Source organism: Cynocephalus volans, chromosome 11, assembly GCF_027409185.1.
Source record: "Cynocephalus volans isolate mCynVol1 chromosome 11, mCynVol1.pri, whole genome shotgun sequence".
Taxonomy (NCBI): Eukaryota; Metazoa; Chordata; class Mammalia; order Dermoptera; family Cynocephalidae; genus Cynocephalus; species Cynocephalus volans.
Genome location: NC_084470.1, coordinates 27,343,719 through 27,363,605, shown reverse-complemented (window position 1 = coordinate 27,363,605; position 19,887 = coordinate 27,343,719). Strand labels below are relative to the sequence as shown.

Sequence of the window (19,887 nt, the reverse complement as noted above, 5' to 3'; positions counted from 1 at the left end):
GAGATAATTTTTGTAAAGAGTATAAGGTCGGTGTCTAGATTTAATATCTGCTTATGAATGTTCAGTTGTTCCAGCACCATTTGTTGAAAAGACCATTTTTGCTCCATTGTATTGTCTTTGCTCCTTTGTCAAAGATCAATTATTTATACCTATGTGGGTCAATTTGTAGGCTATATATTTTGTTCAATAGATCTATTTGTCTATTCTTTTGCTAATACCACACTCTTGATTACTATAACTGTATAGTAAGTCTTGACATCAGGTATTGTTAGTCCTCCAACTTTTTCTCTGTCAATATTGTGTTGACTATTCTGGGCCTTTTGCTTCTCCATATAAACTTAAAAATCTGTTTGTTAATATCCACAAAATAACTTGCCGGCATTTTGATTGCGATTGCATTGCTTCTATTGGGACAGTATGGAGTTTTCCTATCTGTAAACATGAAATATCTCTCACATTTCTAGTTCTTTGATTTATTTCATCAGTTTTCTACTTTTTCTCATATAAATCTTCTATATATTCTGTTAGATTTATATCTAAGTATTTCATTTTGGGGGGGTACTAATGTAAATGGTATTGTGTTTTTAATTTCAAATTCCACCTGTTCGTTGTTGGTATATAGGAATGTGATTGACATTTATATATTATTACCTTGTGTTCCAGGAGTCTTTTTGTTGATTCTTTCAGATTTTCTACATAAACAACCATGTTATCTGTGAACAAAGATGGTCTTCTTTTATCCCAGTCTTTATACATTTCTTTTCTTTTCTTGTCTTATCACATTAGCTAGAAATTCCAGTACAATGTTGAAAAGGATTGGTGAGAGGGAGCATCCTTGCCATGTACATGATCTTACAAGAAGAGTTTCTAGTTTCTCACCATTAAATATGACGTTAGCTGTAGGTTTTTTGTAGTTTTTTTTATCAAGTTGAGAAAGTTCCACTCTATTCCTAGTTTACAGTGAGTTTTTACCATGAATGAGTGAAAAATGCTTTTTCTGTATCTATTGATATGATCGTGTAGTTTTTTGTTTTTAGCATGTTGAAGTGATGCATTACATTAATTGATTTTCAAATGTTGAATCAGCTTTGCATACCTGGGTTATATAACACTTGGTCACAATGTATAATTCTTTTTACACATTTTTGGATTTCACTTGCTAATATTTTCTTGAGTATTCCCATATCTATATTCATGAAAGATATTGATCTATAGTTTAATTTTTATGTGTCTTTGTCTGGTACTGGTATTAGGGTGATGCTGGCCTCATTAAATGAGTTAGGAAGTATTCCCTCTGCTTCCATCTTCTAAAAGAGGTTGTAAAGAATTGGTATAATTTTGCATTTAAATGTTTGGAAGAATTCAACAGTAACCCTGGTCGGCATGGTGCTTCTTGTTTTTGAAGGTTATTAATTATTGATTCAATCTTAAAAATAGATATAGCACTATTCAGGTAGTTTATTTATTCTTGTGTGAGTTTTGGCAGCTTGTGTCTTTCCAGGAAGTGGTCTATTTCATATAGGTTATCAAGTCTGTCCATAGACTTGTTCATAGTATTGCTTTATTATCATTTTAATGTTCATTAGATCTGTAATAAAGTTCCATCTTTCATTTTTGATGTTAGTAACTTGTGTCTTCTCTCTTTTTTTCTTAATAGCCTGCTAGAGGCTTATCAATTTTACTGATCTTTTCAAAGAATCAGCTTTTGGGTTTCTTGATTTTCTCTATTGATTTCCTATTTTTAATTTTATTGACTTCTGCTTTCTTTCTTTTTATTTCTTTCATTCTTCTTACTTTGGATTTACTTTGTTCTTCTTTTTCTAGTTTCCTAACATAGAAACTTAGATTATTAATTTTATATATTTCTTCTTTTCTAATAGATGCATTCAATGCTATAAAATTCCCTGTAAGTTCTATTTTCACTGTATTCCACACATTTTGATGTTTTGTTTTAATTTTTATTTTACTCAAAATATTTTTTCAGTTTCTCTTGAGATTTCTTCTTTGACCCATGTGTTATTTTGATGTGTGGTTTTTAATCTCCACATGTCTGGGGATTTTATAGTTATCTTTCTGTTATTGATTTCTAATTTAGTTCTGTGTGGTCTGGGACCAGATGATGTATAATTTCTTTTCTTTTAAATTTGTTAAGGTATGTTTTATGGCCCAGAATGTAGTCTATCTTGGTGAGTATCCCATGTGAGCTTGAGAAGAATTGTATTCTGCTGTTGTTAGATTAAGTAGTCTGTAGATGTCAATTATATCCAGTTGATTGATGGTGGTGTTGAGTTCAACTATGTCCTTACTGATAAGAGAGAGTCGAGTTTCAAGATGGCGGCGGCTGCGGCGGCTGGCGCGGAGTAGCTGAGGTGGAAAAGGTGGCCACTGGGCCTCAGGCAGCCGGGAAACTTGTGGACCTTCCTCTGGCCATCTCTTAAGGGAGGACTGCTGCTGCTGGCCGGTCGTGGGGGCTCAACGCCACTTTGCCCCCGGCAGGAGAGGCTGCCTCATTTACAGGCAACAGCTTTGAAGTGTGGAGCAGGAAAAGAACTGATTCTTAGCTGCAAAAGCAAGTCTTGAAACAGGGAACACGGCGCCAGGGCTGCTGTGGATGCAGCCAGGATCCCGGAGGCTGGGGCCGCACTGAAGGCGGCCAGCTGCCCTATTCAGGATTCGAGGTTTCAGGCCGGCATTAAAGAAGATTCCTGGGAGCGCCTGCGCGGCGCCGCGACTGAACAGCCCGAGGCGGCAGCGCCGAGAACACGGAAGGCAACAAACCAGAGACAGAGCGAGCGCCCGACCTGGCACAGCACTGTGAGTGATCCCTGGCACAGCTCTGTTCAGGGGGTGAATGCCCACGCGGCTTCCGCCTGCACCACCAGGCCACTCACTACCCCGGTGCTGCCTCCATTTTCCCAGGTGCGGGCAGCTCCGCCCTGCTCGGCCATCACTGAGCCCATTTGCTTGGCCTGGCGCGGGGCTTTCCGGACCCTGCGGGCCGACCTCCTCTCCCACTCCCTCCGCGGTTCTCTGGCAGGACTGGGGGTGTGGGGCGTCCCGACCAGTTTTGGGAGGGCTAGGAAGTACGGGCGGGCCGACTGTCACTCCACCACACCCTGGACTCCGGTCCCGGTAAACTTCCTGTTACTGGGAGGCAGATACCATCTCTGCGACCACCAGTTTGGAAAAAAGCCTAACGAATTTCCGGTTGGGAATAGTGCGGTAGGAGAGTTCCCAGGTCCGCTTGAACCTGCCGGAGAGCAGGCTGCAGGCGGGCACTAGACTCGGTTTATACCGGGGGGATACAAAGGTGAACAAGACCCGAGAAAGATCTACACAGTGCTACAAAGGCACCCAGAGAGACCGGACGTCTGTGCCTAGCAGAAACCTGGTAGACTTCCTGGGCGAGGCGGTGCTGAGCAGGGTCTTGAAGGCCCAGCTGATAGACGAGGGGTGCAGAAGACACGCCCCAGCCCAGCACAGTGTTCACAGAGGGGGGAGACGTGCGGCCAGGGAGGCGGAGTCTCGACAGAAACCACACACCCGGTGGGGTCGCCACTGCACGATCTAACAGCCTGGGCCAGAGCACACGGAAAGGGGAGAAGTCCTGTACAGAAAGTGAAAGCTCAACAGAGATCACACACCCTGTGGTACGTGATCCACCAGCCCAGCAGAGTACAAGCTGACCAGAAAGGTGGATCCCCGGAGAAGCCCAAGACCCGAGGCAACCACACACACAAGACACTAGAGGCCAACTGAGCAGTCACGGCGGGAGCCATACCAAATTGGCAACCACAGCAACATCCTAGTTAGTCATTAGTCTTAAACCGGTGGACTGTGAAACCCCCTGCAACAATGAATAAACACCAAAAAAAAGACACCAGAAATACAAAAAATCAAGAAAGTACACCACCAAAAGTTAATAAATCTCATACTCTAGATCCTATAGAACAAGAAGCCCTTGAAATAACTGACAAGGAATTTCGAGTGATAATTCTAAGGAAACTGAATGAGATACAAGAAAACTCAGCTAGACATCATGATGAAATGAGGAAAAGTATACAGGATCTGAAAGAGGAAATATACAAGGAAATCAATGTCCTGAAAAAAAATGTAGCAGAACTTGCTGAACTGAAGAAGTTATTCAGCGAAATAAAAAACACAACGGAGAGTTTAACCAGCAGGCTTGTCGAAGTTGAAGAGAGAACCTCTGAACTTGAAGATGGGCTGTTTGAAATAACACAAGCAGACAAAAAGAAAGAAAAAAGAATCAAGGACATGGAAGAAAATCTGAGAGAGATATCAGACAACCTCAAGCGCTCAAATATCCGAGTCATGGGTATTCCAGAAGGGGAAGAAAATGGAGATTCCATTGAAAACATATTCAAAAAAATAGTGGCAGAAAACTTCCCAGGTATAGGAAAAATCACAGATCTTCAGATCCAGGAAGCTCAACGATCTCCAAACGTATTCAACCCAAAAAGGCCTTCTCCAAGACATGTCATAGTCAAATTGGCAAAACTCAGAGACAAAGAGAGAATCTTAAAAGCTGCAAGAGAGAAGCGTCAAATCACCTATAAGGGAGCCCCAATCAGGTTAACATCAGACTTTTCATCACAAACCCTAAAAGCTAGAAAGGAATGGGATGATATTTTCAAAATACTAAAAGACAAAGATTGCCAGCCAAGAATACTCTACCCTGCAAGGCTATCCTTCCGAAATGAGGGGCAAATAGTATATTTCTCAGACAAACAAAAACTGCGGGAGTTCACTACCACAAGACCACCCTTACAAGAAATCCTCAAGGGAGTACTGGGTTTGGTTCCTGAAAAATAACTACCACTGCCATAAAAACCTAAGAAAAATCTAAACCCGCTAGTACAATAAAAATGGCATTCATGAAGAGAAAACAAGCTAACAAAAACACTATCTACAACCTAAGGAACCAACAAACAAAGAAACCAAACAGTAAATCAGAAAGCAAGGAACAAAAGACACCTAAGACAACCAAACAACCAATAAAATGCTAGGAATAAATCAACACCTTTCAATAACAACTCTTAATGTTAAAGGCTTAAATTCCCCAATTAAAAGACACAGACTGGCTGACTGGATCAAAAAACAGGACCCAACTATATGCTGCCTACAAGAGACCCACCTCACCCATAAAGATTCACACAGACTAAGAGTGAAAGGATGGAAAAAGATTTACCATGCAAACAGAAAAGAAAAACGAGCTGGAGTGGCTATTCTTATATCTGACAAAATAGACTTTAAACTAAAAACCATAAAAAGAGACAATGAGGGACACTACTTAATGATAAAAGGACTGATCCATCAAGAAGACATAACAATCATAAATATGTACGCACCCAATGTTGGAGCAGCCAGATTTATAAAACAAACTCTATTAGACCTAAAGAAGGAAATAGACACTAATACCATAATAGCAGGGGACCTGAACACTCCACTGTCAATATTAGACAGATCATCTAGGCAAAGAATCAGTAGAGAAACACAAGATCTAAACAAGACTCTAGACCAATTGGAATTGGCAGATATCTACAGAACATTCCACCCAACAACCTCAGAATATTCATTCTTCTCATCAGCACATGGATCATTCTCCAGGATAGATCACATATTAGGTCACAAATCAAGTCTCAGTAAATTCAAAAAAATTGGAATTATCCCATGTATCTTCTCAGACCACAATGGATTAAAACTAGAAATTAATAACAAACAAAACTCTGGAAACTATACAAACACATGGAAATTAAACAGCATTCTACTTAATGACATATGGGTCCAAGAAGAAATCAAGCAGGAAATCAAAAAGTTTATTGAAACTAATGAAAACAATGATACATCATACCAAAACCTGTGGGATACTGCAAAAGCAGTATTGAGGGGAAAATTTATTGCATTAAATGCTCACTTCAGAAGAATGGAAAGATGGCAAGTGAACAACCTAACACTTCACCTTAAAGAACTAGAAAAACAAGAACAATCCAATCCTAAAGTTAGCAGACGGAAAGAAATCATTAAGATCAGAGCAGAACTGAATGAAATTGAAAACCAAAAAACAATTCAAAAGATCAACGAATCAAAAAGTTGGTTTTTTGAAAAGATAAATAAAATTGACAAACCATTAGCATGGCTAACAAAAAAAAGAAGAGAGAAGACTCAAATAACAAAAATTAGAAATGAAAAAGGCGATATTACAACTGATTCATCTGAAATACAAGGAATCATTCGAGACTACTATAAACAACTGTACGCCAACAAATTTGAAAATCTGGAGGAAATGGATAAATTTCTGGACACACACAAGCTCCCAAAACTGAACCGTGAAGACGTAGAAAATCTGAACAGACCAATAACAATAAAGGAGATTGAAGCTGTTATCAGAAGGCTCCCAACAAAGAAAAGCCCAGGACCAGATGGATTCACAGCAGAATTTTACCAAACATTCAAAGAGGAATTGACACCGATTCTTTACAAACTATTCCAAAAGATTGAAACGGACGCAAATCTCCCAAACTCATTCTATGAAGCAAACATCATCCTGATACCAAAACCAGGTAAAGATATAACCAAAAAAGAAAACTACAGGCCGATATCCTTGATGAATATAGATGCAAAAATCCTCACTAAAATACTAGCAAACAGAATACAGCAACACATACGAAAAATTATTCATCACGATCAAGTGGGATTCATCCCAGGGATGCAAGGTTGGTTCAACATACGCAAATCAATAAATGTGATACACCATATTAATAAACTCAAACACAAGGACCATATGATCATCTCTATAGATGCTGAAAAAGCATTTGATAAAGTTCAGCACTCATTCATGACAAAGACCCTCAATAAGTTAGGTATAGAGGGAAAGTATCTCAACATAATTAAAGCCATATATGACAAACCCACTGCCAATATCATCCTGAATGGGGAAAAGCTGAAAGCTTTTCCTTTAAGAACAGGCACTAGACAAGGATGCCCACTCTCACCACTCCTATTCAACATAGTGTTGGAAGTACTAGCCAGAGCAATCAGAGAAGAGAAGGAAATAAAGGGCATCCAGATTGGAAAAGATGAAGTCAAACTGTCCCTGTTTGCAGATGACATGATCCTATATATCGAACAGCCTAAAACCTCTACAAAAAAACTGTTGGAATTGATAAATGATTTCAGCACAGTAGCAGGATACAAAATCAACACACAAAAATCAGTAGCATTTCTTTTCTCCAATAGTGAACATGCAGAAGGAGAAATCAAGAAAGCCTGCCCATTTACAATAGCCACCAAAAAAATAAAATACTTAGGAATTGAGTTAACCAAGGAGGTGAAAAATCTCTATAATGAGAACTACAAACCACTGCTGAGAGAAATTAGAGAGGATACAAGAAGATGGAAAGATATTCCATGCTCTTGGATTGGAAGAATCAACATAGTGAAAATGTCCATACTACCCAAAGTGATATACAAATTCAATGCAATCCCCATCAAAATTCCAAAGACATTTTTCTCAGAAATGGAAAAAACTATTCAGACATTTATATGGAACAATAAAAGACCACGAATAGCCAAAGCAATGCTCAGCAAAAAAAATAAAGCTGGAGGCATAACACTACCTGACTTTAAGCTATACTACAAAGCTATAATAACCAAAACAGTATGGTACTGGCATAAAAACAGACACACTGACCAATGGAATAGAATAGAGAATCCAGAAATCAACCCACACACTTACTGCCATCTGATCTTTGACAAAGGCACCAAACCTATTCACTGGGGAAGGGACTGCCTCTTCAGCAAGTGGTGCTGGGATAACTGGATATCGATATGCAGGAGTATGAAACTAGATCCATACCTCTCACCGTATACTAAAATCAACTCAAAATGGATTAAGGATTTAAATATACACCCTGAGACAATAAAACTTATTAAAGAAAACTTAGGGGAAACACTTCAGGAAATAGGACTGGGCACAGACTTCATGAATACGACCCCAAAAGCACGGGCAACCAAAGGAAAAATAAACAAATGGGATTATATCAAACTAAAAAGCTTCTGCACAGCAAAAGAAACAATTAAAAGAGTTAAAAGAGAACCAACAGAGTGGGAGAAAATATTTGCAAAATATACATCTGACAAAGGATTAATATCCAGAATATATAAGGAACTCAAACAACTTTACAAGAAGAAAACAAGCAACCCAATTAAAAAATGGGCAAAAGAGCTAAGTAGGCATTTCTCTAAGGAAGATATCCAAATGGCCAACAGACATATGAAAAAATGCTCAACATCACTCAGCATCCGGGAAATGCAAATCAAAACCACATTGAGATACCATCTAACCCCAGTTAGGATGGCTAAAATCCAAAAGACTATGAACGATAAATGCTGGCGAGGCTGCGGAGAAAAAGGAACTCTCATACATTGTTGGTGGGACTGCAAAATGGTGCAGCCTCTATGGAAAATGGTATGGAGGTTCCTTAAACAATTGCAAATAGATCTACCATACGACCCAGCCATCCCACTGTTGGGAATATACCCAGAGGAATGGAAATCATCAAGTCGAAGGTATACCTGTTCCCCAATGTTCATCGCAGCACTCTTTACAATAGCCAAGAGTTGGAACCAGCCCAAATGCCCATCATCAGATGAGTGGATACGGAAAATGTGGTACATCTACACAATGGAATACTACTCAGCTATAAAAACGAATGAAATACTGCCATTTGCAACAACATGGATGGACCTTGAGAGAATTATATTAAGTGAAACAAGTCAGGCACAGAAAGAGAAATACCACATGTTCTCACTTATTGGAGGGAGCTAAAAATTAATATATAAATTCACACACACACATACACACATACACACACAAACCGGGGGGCGGGGAGGAAGAAGATATAACAACCACAATTATTTGAAGTTGATACAACAAACAAACAGAAAGGACATTGTTGGGGGGGAGGGGGGGAGGGGGGAGGGAGGGAGGTTTTGGTGATGGGGAGCATTAATCAGCTACAATGTATATCGACAAAATAAAATTAAAAAAATAAAAAAATAAAAAATAAAAAATAAAAAATAAATAAAAAAAAAAAAAAAAAAAAACTATGTCCTTACTGATTTTCTGCCTGCGGGATCTCTCCATTTTTGATAGAAGAGTGTCAAAATCTCCAACTATGATAGTGGACTCATCTATTTCTCCTTGCAGTGCTATCAGTTTTTGTCTTAAGTATTTTGACACTCTGTTGTTAGGCACATACATGTTAAGGATTATTATGTCTTAAAGAATTGACCCTTTATCATTATGTAAGGCCCTTATTTATCCTGATAACTTTCCTTGCTTTGAAGTCTGCTCTTTCTGAAATTGACATAGCCTCTACTGCTTTCTTTTGATTAGTGTATATTTTCTCCATCCATTTACTTTTTATCTATATGTGTCTTTATATTTAAGTTAGTTTGTTGTAGACAGCATAAAGTTGGTCTTGTTTTTTGATCCATTCTGACAATTTGTCTTTTAATTAGTATACTTAGACCATTGATGTTGAAAGAGATTATTGGTATAGTTGGATTAATATCTGTCATATTTCTTACTGTTTTCTATTTGTTGCCTTTGTTCTTTGTTCTATTTTTTGTCTTCTACTCTTTTTCTGCTTTTTGTATTTTTTTAAAGGGCAAATAAATAATTTATTTTGAGGTTGGTTTGAATGATCAATATTATATTATCATGAAAATCCTGAAGGAAAATTTTGATATGTGTGAAACCCAATCCCATGGGATATCATATCTCTAGGCTGTAATTTTGTTATGTATAAGTTGTTTTGCATCAAGCAATTTTTAAGGCCCATTTGGTTCTAAAAAGCATAGATCACCTTTTACATAAAGTTAATAGATCTGCCCCATTCTACTTAACTGATGCAAAATATTCCATAGTATGGATACATCATCTGTTTTAAACCAATATGCTGTTGATTTCCTTTTGTGGTTTTAATAGAACATGTTATATGATTCATTTTCTCTCCTTTCTTAGCATATCAGCTATACTTTTTAAAAAACTTTTTTGGTGGTTGCCCTAAAATTTGCAACATACATATACAACTAATCCAAGTCCACTTTCAAACAATGCTATACTACTTAACAGGTAGTATGAGTACCTTATAATAACAAAATAATTATAATTTCCCCCTCCTACCTCTTGTATAATTACTGTCATTTATTTCACTTATATGTAAACATACGTAAGCATATACTAGGGTAAAGTTCGTGGAAAAATAGATTTAAAAGATAATAAGAAACTTTCTATGAGCTGTTTAAAAAGCCCTTGTACATGTATAAGATATACACATAAGTATACATAATCATTGTTGCTATTCTTATTTTGAACAAACTGTTATCTGTTAGATCAATTAAGAATAAGAAAAATAAATATTTTATCTTTACTTATTCTTTCGGCAATGATCTTTCTTTCTTTATGTAGATCTGAGTTTGTTTCTGAACTATTTTCCTGCTCTCTAAAGAACTTCTTTGAACATTTCTTGCAAGTCAGGCTTACTGGCAACCAATTTCCTCAATTTTTGTTTTTCTGAGAAAGTCTTTATTTCTTCTTTGCTTTCTTTTTTTTTTTTTTTTTTTTTTTGGTGGTGGTAGTTGGCCAGTATAGGAATCTGAACTCTTGACCTTGGTTTTATAATACTTCATTTTATCTCCTTTACTTTTGAAGGATACTTTTGCAGGGTACAGAATTCTAAGTTGATGATTTCTTTTTTTTCTGAACACTTTAAATATTTCATTCCACTCTCTTTCTGCTTGCATGGTTTCTGAGAAGTCAGATGTAATTCTTATCTTTGTTCCTATAGAGTTAAGGTGTTTTTTTCTCTCTGGCTTCTTTTAGGAGTTTTTATTTTTTTTTCATTGATTTTCTGTAGTTTATAAATGATATGCCTACATGTAGTTTTTTTTTTTGTTTTTTGACATTATCCTGCTTTTGTTCTTTGAGTTTCCTGAATCTATGAGTTGGTGTCTGACATTAATTTGGGGAAATTCTGTCCTTATTATTTCAAATATTTCTTCTATTAGTTTCTTTCTTTATTATCCTCCTAGTATTCTCATTATGTATTTGTTATACCTTTTGTAGTCCTTGGATAATTTGTTCTGCTTTTGTTTTTGTTTTTTTCAGTCTTTGTTCTCTTTGCTTTTCAGCTTTGGAGGTTTCTATTGGGATGGTCTCAAGCTCAGAGATTTTTTCATCAGCCATTTTGCATCTACTAATAAGTCTATCAAAGGCATTCTTTATTTCTATTACACGTTTTTTATTTCTAGCATTTCTTTTTGGTTCTTTCTTAGGGTTACCATCTACCTTTTTCACTATCCATTTGTTCTTGTATGCTGTCTGTTTTATCTATTAGAGGCCTCATCATCTTAATCACAGTTGTTTTAAATCCTGTTTTGATAATTCTAACATCCCTGCCATGTCTGGCTCTGGTACTTGCTCTGTCTCTTTAAACTGTAATGGTGTTGGGTGTTTCTTTTTTTTGTCTTTTAGTATGTCTTGTAATTTTTTCTTATATCCAGACATGATATATTGGGTAAAATATCTGTTGTAAACAGGGCTTTAGTAATGTGGTGGTAAGATGTGGGGAGAGGGGAAATGTTCTATAGTCTTATGATTAGATATCAGTCTTTTAGTGTGTCTATGCCTCTGGGATGTAAACTTCACCAGTGTTTTTCAGTTTTTTTTCTCCCTCTTAGGTGGGACAGCATGGCTAAAGTGAGCTAAAGTTTGGTATTTCCCTTCTCTCCTGTGGAAGCTGGAGTATGTTGGAGCTAGATATTTTTCTTTTCCCTTGTGGAAGGCTAGAGCTGACTGAAGTTGGGCATTTCCCTTCCCTCAGGCCAATTAGGCTCTGATAACATGCCTGCAGGTTAGGCTCTGGTTAATTAGTTTCTCCTGAGGGCAGGCCTTGATAAGAACAGAGTGCGCAAACATCTTTCAGAATGGTTTGCTTTCTCTTTACATGCTGGAAGCATGAGAGGATCTTTCTCCAATATTTCCTTTGATAACATGATCAAGGTTCTGGAGGTAAACCTTACAATTGTGGGGGCCTACTTATGACTGAGTCCCCCCCGGAGTTTTTAAGTCTCAGAATTGTCCACCCTGAATCTCCTGCAATTTTCAGTTACAGTTTAGGTTTTCCTACCCCAGCACTGTTTCCTGTGATGGCTTCCACTGGTGAGTCTGCTCTGGTAAGCCATGACTCCATGTATTCGTCTGTCTGTCTCTCCAATCTTGGGGGAAGTGGTTTGCCATGGGTCCTCGCCTCTCTGCTAGATCTTAGAAGAGTTGATTTTCAGTCTGTTCAGCTTCTTAGTTGTTAGGATGGAGTGGCAACTTCTATGCTCCTTACATGGGGAACCAGAAACTGCAGGTTCTCCAACCATTTTCTTATCCGGCATCTCCTATTTTTGAATTAAGATATAGCCTCCCAGGTTACATCAAATTTCAAGAAATATGGACCAAATCCTTAATAAACAAGTGTTAGCTTTTGTTGCCTCCAGTAGCATTTTCTGAGTCCTTTCTGTTTGCAGAGAATTGTGCTTACTGCTATAGGGAGTAGAGAGAGAAACAGAAGACACAGTCTTTGACTTTGAGACTGAAAGTATGCTTCATTAAAAAATGTATTAATTCTCTCTTTGTCAAAAGGATTTGAAAATTGAGTTACCAGTTGATACATATAAATAACATGTTTTGCTGATTGGAGCTTAACTCTAACACTGGACAGAAGTTTATTTAATCTGGTTTTACATCAAATGCAATATACAGTAAGGCTAATAAAGTCATATATAAAAAAATGGAGATCAGAGAGAAAGCGAGGAAGTCATTGTGCTGACTATTGTTGCTGTAGCTGAGTGTATAGTTTGGCCCGAAGCTTCCAGAAATCCAGGTCAAAAGGGGGGAAACATGATACAATTTCTAGCCCTCATTGTCAAGAATGTGAACATGTTACCAGTTCTTCAGGGAAGACAGAACATCTCACATGGTGTTTTATATAAAGCATATTGAGGAAAGTCATATCCTCAATAGCTCTGCTGGAAATGCACATGTGAATTTCATAAAGGTGGCTTCTTTGGTGATAAAACACCATCCTATGATGAAATAAACCATGTAGTCCTCCAGGAGTCTAACTCCATTCCATGGTAAAAGTTTGAATATCTAGGGAATTTACAATCTGTTGGTTTTAATTAGAATTAAATGTTTGCTTCTCACTTTTTTAATTAAAAATTTATGACCCTTGAAGAATGGATAAGAACAAAACTAAAACTGACTGCAGATTTTGACTTAAATTCTCTGAGGAATAAATGACAGGGATGCTCTTGGCAGATTTGATAAGTATGTTTCTCTACTGCCATGTATTAATTAACAGTGTTTTGACTTTCTATTTTTATGGCCAATTCCTAATCAAGGAGTGTTAAAGTTCAATCACTATCATTGATGTTCTAAGAAAGATGGGATGTGGAATAGCATCCAATGTGAAGCCTCATCAGTCTTCAGTAAGGGGTTCTGCTGGGTTGGTTTGTTCACTCTTCAGGCAGTGGAATCTTACCCATAATAGCCAGAAATGTCCTAAAATAATAAAATATGGGAGGGTTCCCTAACTCAAAACTGTCCAAAACATCTCTAGGATTTGTTGCATGTAACTGACTTTACACTCTTGGTGAGAACAATTTATAAATACGTGTATGTAAAAACAAATTCTGATGGCTAAATGAATGGGGGAAGAGGACAAGAAAAAGTGAGCATAATACATTTTCACTTCTTTCTTAAAGAATTGAGGATTACGCTTTTACAGTATGACTTCTTCAGTCTGGTCTAGATTTGTTTCCTTTCTTGTATGTTACACATTTTGCTAGTGGTCTTCTGCGTGTCCCCCTCTATTCTGGACTGAGATGAGCTATTCTCTGTATCAGAGTCCTTTTATAATTTTCAGAGGGTACTTATTTATGCACGTGAAGATTTAATTTATGTGCAATCACTGTTGGCTGGTTTTTGTAACTCATGCACCCTCTGATGTCCTCTGTAAAATGCTAGGTGCTACTTAATTCCCACAGAATGCTTTCTGCTGTTTGCTTGGCCTGTAGTTCTCTCTAATATCAGAACTCCTGGTTTCTGTGTGAGTATTCTGCCTGCCATGCTACTGGGAAAGACATTTTGAAATTTATTAACATATACTCTTTCCCAGTTGAGTCTTTGGGAAAAAACAAAGCAACGCAATTTGGACTCTGAAGTTATTATTTGAATTGTTTAAAAAAATGATTAACTCAGAAAGAGTCATTTCCTAGTTGAGATTTGGGCTAAAATGGATCTTCCACTGTCAGAAGCAAGGATGTCATAAAACAACCTCCTCTTTCCCTTCCTGCTGTACGCACAGGAAGGTGTTCTTATTAAACATAGCTCCCAGACAATGAGGTCTCATTACCCACCCTACCCCCTCAAAAAAAAAAATCACACCAAGATTCTTCATAGGCTGGGACATCTGGCTACAAGACAAATGCTTTCTAATTTTGTTTTTCTTGACAATTTTATATGCCTAAATGGAAGTCTTTTGCCAGATAGTCTGAAAAATGTTACAGAGAAAATTTTCCTTTTGTTCAAAAAGGTGAGGGTGAAATGTTATATTTGGAAATGCACATATGATTACATGATTTTCTTATTGCACTTTGTCCACAGAAAAAAACATACTGAGATGATTTAGACAGGGTTCTTTGGTTCATTGCTGATTCCTCAGCACAAAGATTGGGTGCTAAATAAATAGCTGATGGACGAGTGAATGGATGGATGAATGAAATATGGAGTCATAAAAAAAAAATGGGTTTTCTTCTTTATTGTACCCTTGAGCCTCCAAGAGGTTGCTAACTAATCTATGACAATTCAGATCTTTGGTTTTCCTAGATAGATTGTGATTAGGCTTAAGGAAAATGGGATCTAAGAATAGTTTTCAGACACCAGTAGGTTTGTTTTCTCTGGGAAAGGCATAGGACTGCAGTGAGAAACTGAGTTTTCATGTGAGGATTGATATGAGGTGTTTATAGGAGACATTTCATAGGCCTTAAAGACTAATTCTCAAGACTAGATGGGGGGAGATTTTGCAGACAACTTCACTGATTAATTAGCTATTCTAAAGATTTTGTTTTTAAAATCTCTTGCATCTCACTTTTTCTTTTGTTTTGTCCTTTTACTTTTACTTTGTACATGGCAAATACACTTTCAAACTCAAGAATGAAAAGCCATGTCAGAGGTACTGGCATTCACACCTTTTGAGTCAGCTGCAGTGGGATGTGTTTCTTGGCTGCTTCTGAACATCTGTAGAAAAAAGTACAGTGTGTATCTGTGCAGAAGAATAAAAAATACAGGAAAAAACAGTTGTATAACAACATAATGTAGCATCTTAAGAAGTTTGCATCATCTCAACTGTGCCCTAGGATGAAGGTGTTTCATTTTTTAAAGCTGCTATTGTCAATATCCCTAATAGAATATCTGTAAGTATGAAGCCCAGTTATTTGCTTCTAGCTCCACAGCATGAGTATCAGAGACCTCCTTCCTAAGCCATGGTTAGGGGAGAAGGAAATATCCATTGACCTTGCAAGGTATATTGCCCCTCCCATAAACTCCACTTTGGGTCAGTGAGATTCCTGGGATCCCTCATCCTTCATTTAAGTGTGTTTGGAACTGTATCGGCCTTGGGAGATTTGGAAGCCCAGGACTTTTAAGTCACCTCTGTAACATACCAGCTCATTAGCTTTGGACAAATTGCTTAAGCCTCCCTTGCCTGCTCCATAAAATGGGAAAGATAATGTTACCTACTCTCATTTGTTTGTTACGAACATAGAATTAAAGCAATAAAGCAAATGGAAACACAGTCTTGTATCCCATGGTGTTGGCTGGATATTGATGATGGAATAATGTTAGAAAAATGGATCATTATGGAAAAACAAAAATATTATAGAACCTGCTGAGGCAGCTGATTTTTGCCACTTGGAGATGAGACACTAGACCAGCACTAAAAAAAGTTATCACTGATGAGTATATAGTTCTTGTAAATATTTGATGTATGCAAATCAGTAAAGTCCTGAAGAACTGAACATCCTGAAAAAGATAGATTTAGCAAAAGTTGTAAACCACTGGCTATTGTTAGCTGCTGGATAGTTCAATGGAAGCCCACAAAGGCTAGAAATATTTGAACTTAATTTTTATTTTAAAGAACTGGCTAGTTTAATGTATCTTAGTAAAATATTAGAACTGTCATAGTTACGAGGTAGGTACAGAAAAGTTCAGAAGGTAACTAGGCTGTAGTCACCCAAGAAACCCTGTGTTTTGCCTATAAAATTTTAATTGCTGAAGGGAAGGCACTAAAGCCAAAATGGGGAAGGGTGGAGTTGGATGAGGATGTGTGATTACCCAAAAATGTTAGGAGCATGGTTCTTGGAGTCAGGGAGACCTGGGTTCAAATTCTGATTTTTACCACTAAACTCTATGATCCTGGACCATTTGCTTTACCTCTTTGATATTTAATTTTATTATCTATCAAATGTGGGTAACAATGCCTGTTCCCAGGGTTGAAATAATTAGATAACACATATCAAGTGATTAGCGTAGGGCCAGAACACAGGGAAAGCTGGTAAATTGCAGTCTCTACTGCTAGCCTTAGCCCCCAATGGCCATCTCTTCCTCTGTATCAGTGTCACTGCCTGCCTCACTGATTACTATGTCCAGCTGTTTTTATACTAAATGCTGACCAAAACAGGCTGACTAAGAATGTATAATGCCTGCACTGTGGACATCATAAAAGTTCTCATGCCTTAGAGATGTCCAAGCACACTGACCTTGGGGGGAGCCTGGAGGGATAAGCAATGTAGATGTGTTCCCAGTAAGCTTCAACTTATGTACTGAGTGGACCTAGAGTCCAAGTCTCCTGAGTACTAGTCCAGACAACTTATGTGGAGTGAGTTTCAGGGTGGGTGTAGGCTCCAGGGATTCCTTCTCTGAGGAATCTGCTCATAGCCTGATGCTGTATCTTTAGAAGATACTTAACACTTCTTGAATGAATGTTCAGCCAGCTCAGCCTCATAACTGTGGCTTCTACATCTGTCATAAGCAGCACAAACTAAGGTTGATTTCTTCTAATCTAGAATAGGGGCAATAGTGATTCAGCCAGTAGTCTCAGGACCCCTAAGACACTCCTGCGTGCCTCTTTCAGAATAGTTCAAGTAGGAAGACTAAAAATTAGAAGCAAGCAAGGAAAGCAGACGAGACATAGGAAGTATTTACCATCCTCATTGTGTTATAAACGAAGCAACATGTTTGAAAATTTTCATATTATTGTGTTTCCACGTATATAATTTTGCCATTTTAAACCAACACAAACAAAAGAATCTCAGGAATTTCCATGAACAGGACTTTTACACACTGTTGTTTTTCTTCTACAACAGCAGCAGCATTTTAGTGCAAAGTGGAGGTAATAGGTTTGCCTCCTGGGTTAACATCTGACCAAGTAGCATTTTGACATTGTGCTTTTCGTAAAAATAAATGAATTGAACAATTTTTTCACTCATTTAAAAGGCTTTTAAGTGAAGGTATGTTTACTTTTCAGTCCACTGTATTGGGAAATAAGTGTCCGCTGCCAACCCAACAATGCTGGAATTTATTCTTGTAATGACCTGTGATTCTCTTTGTTTAACTACACTTGGAATTCCGGCTGAGAATCTCCACATTCTTCTGTAGAAATCTCTCTCATATGTGTGTGTGTGTGTGTGTTGCATTAAGGAAGTTAAGTTGTAGAATCCTGTAGCCACCACCTCACACCTCCTCACGTCCTATTTATCTTATTTACTGTTAGAACGTCAATGGCAGGAGGTATAGGTGTAAACTTCCACAACAACCATCAAGAATACTAGGGTCTCTCATGCTCACTTCTAATGTTCCAAATAAGGGCCAGGTTGTTTGACCCATAGCTGATTTAATATTAAATTACATAACAAATCTTATAAAAAACCTTTTATGCTCAGAGAATGTGATGTCTTGGAAAGGAATCCTGCCCAGCCTTTCTCAACTTGTCCATCGGTCTCAGGACAGGATCCTGTGAGAAGAAACCACACCAGATATTCTAATGGAGAGGATTTAATATAGAATTGTTAACTAGGTATTAGGGAACTAAAAAAAACAAAAATGGAACACTGATGTGTCATGGATAAGCCACCACAGGAAGCAGCTACCACCTGCAGTCTTGGAGAATAATAGAGGAAGAGGGGAAGAGCAGGGACTTTTACAGCTTAGAGGAGGGTCCCCATGGAGCAGACACTCAGGCCTCTGAGGAGGAAGTACTGCTTGGCTCCTGCTGGTCTCTGGGCTTGGCGTAGGGGCACTGGAGAGGTACCCAGATTTCAGAGGAGAGGGTGCCAGGTGGCTAGTGCTGGTGGGTGTCTCTGAGGGGGAACAGTGAAGAGGGTCTGCCAGTGCTGGTGACACTGCAAACTGGATGCAGCTGCTGCTGCAGGGAAACCTGTTGCCAGTGTGACATTCACAGGAACTGTAAGGTAGGTCTTTTGTTCTTCTCCGGCTTTCCTCTCTTTCCAACAGCACCTCTCCTATTGGCAGAGCATACTAGGGGGCATCTGGAAAGCCAGTATACAGTGGGCAGAGTCTTGGGCTCGGCAGCACAGGGCAGAGCATGGAAGAGTGGTTTGGAGCTGAGGCAATAGCATAGTAACCGCCTCTGCTTGCCTGCCCACCCCACACTGGAGGCATTCTTGGAGGAGACCATGTTTATGTGCTTCTTGCTTCACCATGAAACAAGTAATTCCTTCAACATCCTGGGTGGGAAAGAGCCTCGACACTCAATTGTCCTGGGATAAGCATTTCTAAGCTCCTGGGTTCATATTTTTAAAAAAATATTTTATTACTTTATGTTCTCATTATTAAATGTCAAATACAACAGGACAAACAAGCTTCAAGTTAAGGATAAAAAGTACAGCAAACCACTAACGTAACTCTCTAAGGGATGGAAATTGTGGAGGAGCTTTTTCTATTTGATTTTTTATTGTGTATGTTTAAGGTGTACGACGTAATGTTTTGATGTGCTTATTGGTACATAGTGAAGTGATGACGACTGTCAAGCAAATTAACAGACCCATCATCTCATAGAGTTACCTTTCCTTTTTTGTGGGTGGTAAATGTATCTAAATTCCACTCTCTTGGCAAATTACCAGTATACATTACAATATTTGTATCTGTAGTTCTCATGTTGTACATTAGATCTTTAGACTTATTCATTCTATGTAACTGCAACTTTGTACCCTTTGACTCCATCTTCCCTTTCCCCTCCTCCCCAGCCACCACCTTTCTACTTGTTTAGATTCCACATAAACGTGAGATCAGGAGTATTTTTCTTTCTGTGTCTTGCTTATTTCACTTAGCTTAATGTCCTCGAGGTTCATCATGTTGACATAAATGGCAGGATCTCCTTTTTTAAGGCTGAATAACATTCTATTGTTTATGAGGGTACTTCAAAAAAAAATTGTGGAAGAATAGAATTGAAAGATAATATGAATCTTTCCATGAACTTTTTGAAGTACCCTCATGTATATATGTATGTGTGTGTGTGTGTGTGTGTGTGTGTGTGTATATATATATCACAATTTTTTTTAACTACTCATCTGTAAATAGACATTGGGTTGTTTCCATATTCTGCTCACATATTTTTGGTCATCAATACAAAGGCATAAGTATTTTTATGGCTTCCTATATGCAAAGAAAATTCTCAAAAGGCTGTTTTCTTTTGTACAGCAGATAGTAGTTCTGCGGCTGTTATAAAT

The 19,887-nt window shown here is 38.0% G+C and overlaps 1 protein-coding gene across 1 annotated transcript in view; it reads left to right on the top strand.

Annotated features, from left to right (window-relative positions):
- The window catches only part of NEK11 (NIMA related kinase 11), a 266,113-nt gene that overhangs the window by 218,905 nt on the left and 27,321 nt on the right, over positions 1–19,887 (top strand). The window lies entirely within an intron of this gene.